The sequence below is a fragment of the Montipora foliosa genome, chromosome 14 (genome assembly GCF_036669935.1).
Source record: "Montipora foliosa isolate CH-2021 chromosome 14, ASM3666993v2, whole genome shotgun sequence".
NCBI lineage: Eukaryota > Metazoa > Cnidaria > Anthozoa > Scleractinia > Acroporidae > Montipora > Montipora foliosa.
The window spans coordinates 17,283,093-17,288,092 of NC_090882.1; the positions used below are offsets into that span (position 1 = coordinate 17,283,093).

General features: G+C 36.5%; 2 long non-coding RNA genes across 3 annotated transcripts in view; both read right to left on the reverse strand.

Moving 5' to 3' along the window:
• LOC137985236 (uncharacterized) overlaps positions 1 to 1,824 on the reverse strand; it is a 17,597-nt gene extending 15,773 nt beyond the window's left edge. Inside the window, exons 1-2 of the long non-coding RNA XR_011119261.1 lie at positions 1,730 to 1,824; positions 1,557 to 1,622 (exon numbers count right to left, since the gene is read on the reverse strand). This is a non-coding gene — a long non-coding RNA (uncharacterized lncRNA). The remainder of the gene's footprint in view (positions 1 to 1,556; positions 1,623 to 1,729) is intronic.
• A 2,230-nt stretch (positions 1,825 to 4,054) lies between these two features.
• Positions 4,055 to 5,000, reverse strand: part of LOC137984703 (uncharacterized) — a 17,206-nt gene continuing 16,260 nt past the window's right edge. For both annotated transcript variants that reach the window (XR_011119136.1, XR_011119135.1), the window contains 2 exons: positions 4,350 to 4,416; positions 4,055 to 4,101 (listed from right to left, as the gene is read on the reverse strand). This is a non-coding gene — a long non-coding RNA (uncharacterized lncRNA). The remainder of the gene's footprint in view (positions 4,102 to 4,349; positions 4,417 to 5,000) is intronic.

The following is a 5,000-nucleotide window of genomic DNA, read 5'->3' on the forward strand; positions in this document are numbered from 1 at the left end:
TCTTTTATAATTCACTCTTGGGACTAATTGAAAGGAAAACCGGGTTAGGGTAATAAATAATTTTGAGAGGGAAGAGAGGGTCGAGATGGGCATTTTAGGTGAAATGCCCTCATGAATGAATTGGAATGGATTTGAGTCTCCAAGGTGTGACGTCATAGTTCATTTTGGGAGGGTACGGTGGAGATAGGGAGTGAGGGGGGTGGGGAGAAATTTATGTCCTTAAATTATGGCATTTGGGATTCAAGCTAAGGCGAGGGGTTGGGATGGGTAATGGTTAATTCGTGGTTCTAAAAACGATGGGGAGTTTAAGTGATATAGTTTTGCAAAAAAGATCCACGAGTAATTTTGGGCCAAAACAAAGTAAGTTACTAAATATAATAAAGGCCTTTATTAAGAACTCATTGCGCAAACAGACGTGCAACAATTTACATGGCAATAAGAAGAATAAGGGAACCAATGATTTAGTGTGCAATAATAGGTGGAAATCGATTAGCTGAGGGGAGATATTTATTTGTACCTACACAGAGTTCAGTTTCCATTCCTGGTTTTACGATTGGTCTCTGGTTTTGAAACTGGCCAAGAATAGAATTTTTTCATTGACTGGTGTCTGGGGAGGTATTGTCAAAATGTATGAAAATATAATAAGGCAAGGGACTAAAATAGACGAGGAATTGAAGATGGTATGATGATTGCGTTATTTAAAGTCGTCTTTTAATTGGTTTAATGGCTTATTTATTTTTATATATTTTTTAAAAATTTATTATTAGTGGACGTTGTGGAGAGAAGAGGAAAAGAAGAAAAAGAGAGATGAGAAGGGTTTTAGAAATGTCTGGAAAATAGAGTTATATTATCGTGTTAAATTCGGGAAATCGATGGTCTGTTTTGCTGTTGGCTAGATTGCGATAGGATTTACCGATGATCTTGTCGTTGTGCCCAAGGTTTTCTGAGCAGTTTTAAGGTGCTCTGGTCGTGTTTTTCTTTGGTTGGTAATATGTAGTTTTAGGCTAAGAAAATAACTTATGGTTTCTGTGGCTTCATATGTCTAAAGACTGATTTTTGAGTAAATACGTCAAAAAGACGAAAATTGACAAGGCTGACATTTTAAAACATGACGAAGTATAGACCGAATGCATAAATGGCGGCCAAAAAAATATTCCTTTGTTTATGCGCTAATTAGACTCACTAGCCTCGTTTGCATGTACAAAATACAAAAGAAATGTTGCTTGAGAGCGAGGCTAGCGAGTCTAACTAGCACATAAACAAAAGAATATTTTTTTGGTCGCCATTTATGCATTCGGTCTATTTTATCCAACTCTTCGAGTAATTTAAGTACGTGAAAACTATTAATGATATAAAAATTTGGTTTATCATAATCCCTCGATTCGCTCTGACGAAGGGCTAACGCTCGAAACGTCAGCTTTTAGAATCTCTGTACGGTGGTCAATTTACATTATCAACTCCGTTGATAAACCAAATTTTTGTATACTACTTCCCCACCGACGCAGCACCACAGTTTCTTTAGAAACTACCCCTTCATTTATTAATGATATACTTACGCTTTGTAGATTTTTAACTGGAACGTCTCAGTTTTGTTGCAATTCTTCGTGCAAATTTCTTGAAAACTGTAAATTTTAATATAATAAAAAACATTCTTTTTGAAGTTTAAACTTGGTTGAGTAAGCGCGACTGAATGGAAATACTAACATAAGGAATATAAAAATGCACTTACGTTTTGAGTAAACGTGACAACTTGCATTTTCATTAGTTTGGTCCCTAATGATCGTCATTTGCCAATTACGATATTTTGCTAACGAAAAACCAAAGAGTATGCATTAGACCATATTCGTATTCTCAGTATTGGACTGGAACAAGCTTGCAATGGAGGCTACCGCGGGGGAATCTTTTCAAATGCAAATACTTTTTAATATATTCCCCCGCATAAGCCTCCATTGCAAGCTAGTTCCAGTCCAATACTGAGAATACGAATATGGTCAATTGTATATACGGTTTGAGGAGTGTTATTTGGAATTGTAACTTTGGGTTTCTTGATAACTGTCTGCTGTGAATTAGAGTCATTGCTACTGCCAAAAACAGCGCTTGTGAAAAATAAACTTTTTATTCTTATTAATTAAGATTGTCAAAAACCGCACTTACACTGTGTAGGTTTCGCAATGAGCGTTTGTATGTACAATTCTTAATTTTCTTGCTCCCATACGGTGTCTCATATTTGCTATCGCGTACTATGGGAAAAGCAAAGTGTTTCATGATTATTAACTGAATTATCCAATAGATTAAAAACAAAATAAGATAACTTAAAGGAGGCTCGAAAGTGTTTCAACACTTAGAAGACTCTCTACTGATTTAGATCGAATGACACTACAACACTGTACCACGTAACAGCAATGTTATGGTACCATATAAAACAACGATTATTTCCAAACAAGATGTGATCATTATTGTGATCTAATAAGTTACCTTGGCAACGGGAAAGCCCAGCAAAAGCACCCTATATTTTGGATTTAGTCGATCATATTTCAAACCAACTGGGTGACCCTCTTTTTATTAGGGAGCTTACGAAACGACGACGCCGACGGCAACGACGACGCTACAAAACAATAGGTTTAGTGAGCAAAAACAATGGCTCTGCACGCTCTGCACGTGCGTTTTACATTTTGGTACATTTCTTTGCCGTCATCTCCTAAATGACGACGTGAAATGACCAAATTCAAGGTTCTGTGTAGGAGGTTAGCACATGACGATGAATTTTCGGTTCTCTCTCTACGCTTCCAACCCACTCATACCAGTTTAATTCCTAGACAGTTACTACACATTTTTAACGCGTAACGACATGAAATAGTTTCGTAGTGATATGAATACCGCGAACTTAAATTTTTAAATGAATCCTCGGAACCGTCGTCGTCCTCGTTTCGTAAGCTCTCTATTGCTGAAAAGTGATTAGAAGAACCACGATAATTCTTTCTAGCGGATTCGGAGCCACCTTAAAAAAAAAACACAAAATTAAGGTGGCTCTGAATTCACTGGATTTAAGTTTTTTTAAACTTTGCCGAAGTTTCACCTTGCCCTTATGATTACTTTTCAGAAATAAAAAAGATGGGGTCAACGAGTTTTTTTTTTTTTAGATATAAGCAAGTAAAGACAAAATAAAGGGTGTTTTACAGGGCTTTTCCGTTGCCATGGTTACATATTACGTCACAGTAATGACTTGTCTTTTTCAGCAATAATTCGTGTTTCAATTTGGTACCACAATATTGCTAATACACGATAAAATGTTGTGGTGCCGATCCTTCTAAAGAGAGCGTCACTTGGAAGCGTTGGCCAGATTAATACATTATACTTACGGGACTGTTTAAAGGGAAAACGACCTTCTTGAATAAGAATAAAGACATAAACAAAAGTTTCGAAAGTAATTGTATTCTATGTTAGGTAAACCTAAGTAATTTATTCTCTGAGGTGATGAAAATACTTACGGCCTTTCGAGTTATGTATTGGTCTGAGCAATGCTGCCATTCTTCTAATGAGGCTAAGGAGTTGTTACCTGAAAATAAAAGATGGTTTCATTGGCAAAAGAGACCATTTAAATTTATGAATTTAGTTGAGTAGCTAAGAGGGCAGCGAATATCTTGAAACAAACAGTAACTATGAAAGGATATCTTCGGAGCATTTAAGCTAGTCCTCGCTTTATTGATCTTACTATTATTATCGCCAGAAACCCATAAGGGTTGAAACATGTAACGCGCGTTCACAGCTTCCGAATATTCAGTGCGAACTGATTGGTTGAATGTTTCAGTGCTAAGTACCATATTTGGAAACCCCTCGCTGTTGTTGTTCCAAATATGGTACTTAGCAAATTGAATATTCGGAAGCTTGTTTCCCAGCACACAAGGGCCCGTTACACGTTTCAACCCTTATGGGTATCTGTTATCGCTTTTGTTCAGTACTTATTATTCTAAGTATCTACCTTTCCAAGGTAAAATAATTATTATTTTTCCCCTTGGTGAATGGTCAACTGAGAAGGAGAGAATACTTACGGTCTGTTGATTTCCAGCTGTTTCTGAATGTGCACTTGTGAATTAGGTCTTTCTGAAATGAATTGGTGTTATATAAGAGACAATGTCTGAACTTGTCAGTTTGACACGTTGTGATGGTACTTACGGTGTGAACGTTAAGAAATCTCAAAATCTGTCCATGATTGTCTTGTGACAGTAGATGTGTTTGAAAACGTGGTAGGAACGCGAAACGGATTTGTTAGCCGACCTAATTAAGGATCCTGAGGATGATTTGTATGCTCGGGTCCGAACAAATGATTAACTTTAAAATCGTACACTTACTATTTGGAGATCTTTAATTGACTGAATCTGGTCAGTTTTGTTGCACGTTTCTTGGGTAGGTTGTAAACTGTAATGATAAGAGATATAGTTAGTGATTTGGGATCTAAACAATGTAATTCAGTTACTAAATATCGTTATTGTTCTAATATTATAAAAAGGGTGCAATGATAGCTAGAAATGGGTTGGTGGAGGCGTTGTGTGTATCTGTACCTACAAAGCTTAGCTTCCATTCCGGATTTTACTTTTGGTGCCAGTGGTTAAAAAATAGGTCAAGAATAGAATGAATTTATTGAACGGGGATGAGGACTGAAATAGGCGAGAAAGATCAAATGATGAGATAAAGTCGTCTTTAAATCGGAATTATAGCTTATCATTTATTGTTAAATATTTGTTCTTTCAGGAAGTTGCCTGAGTGGATGTTGTGCGGAAAAGAGCAAAAGAAGAGAAAGAGTGATGAGAAGGATTTGCAAATGTTTTGAAAGTAAAGTTAAGTTTCAGGAAATTTTATGGCCTTTTGTGCTTTTGGCTAGAAATAAACACTTACCGATCTCTTGTTGAGTTGTGTCTAAGGTTCCCTGAGTAGTTTCTTAGAGGCCCTGATATACTAATGAAATAAGTATATTTTCAAAGCGCAGGAACTCTTTATTGCTC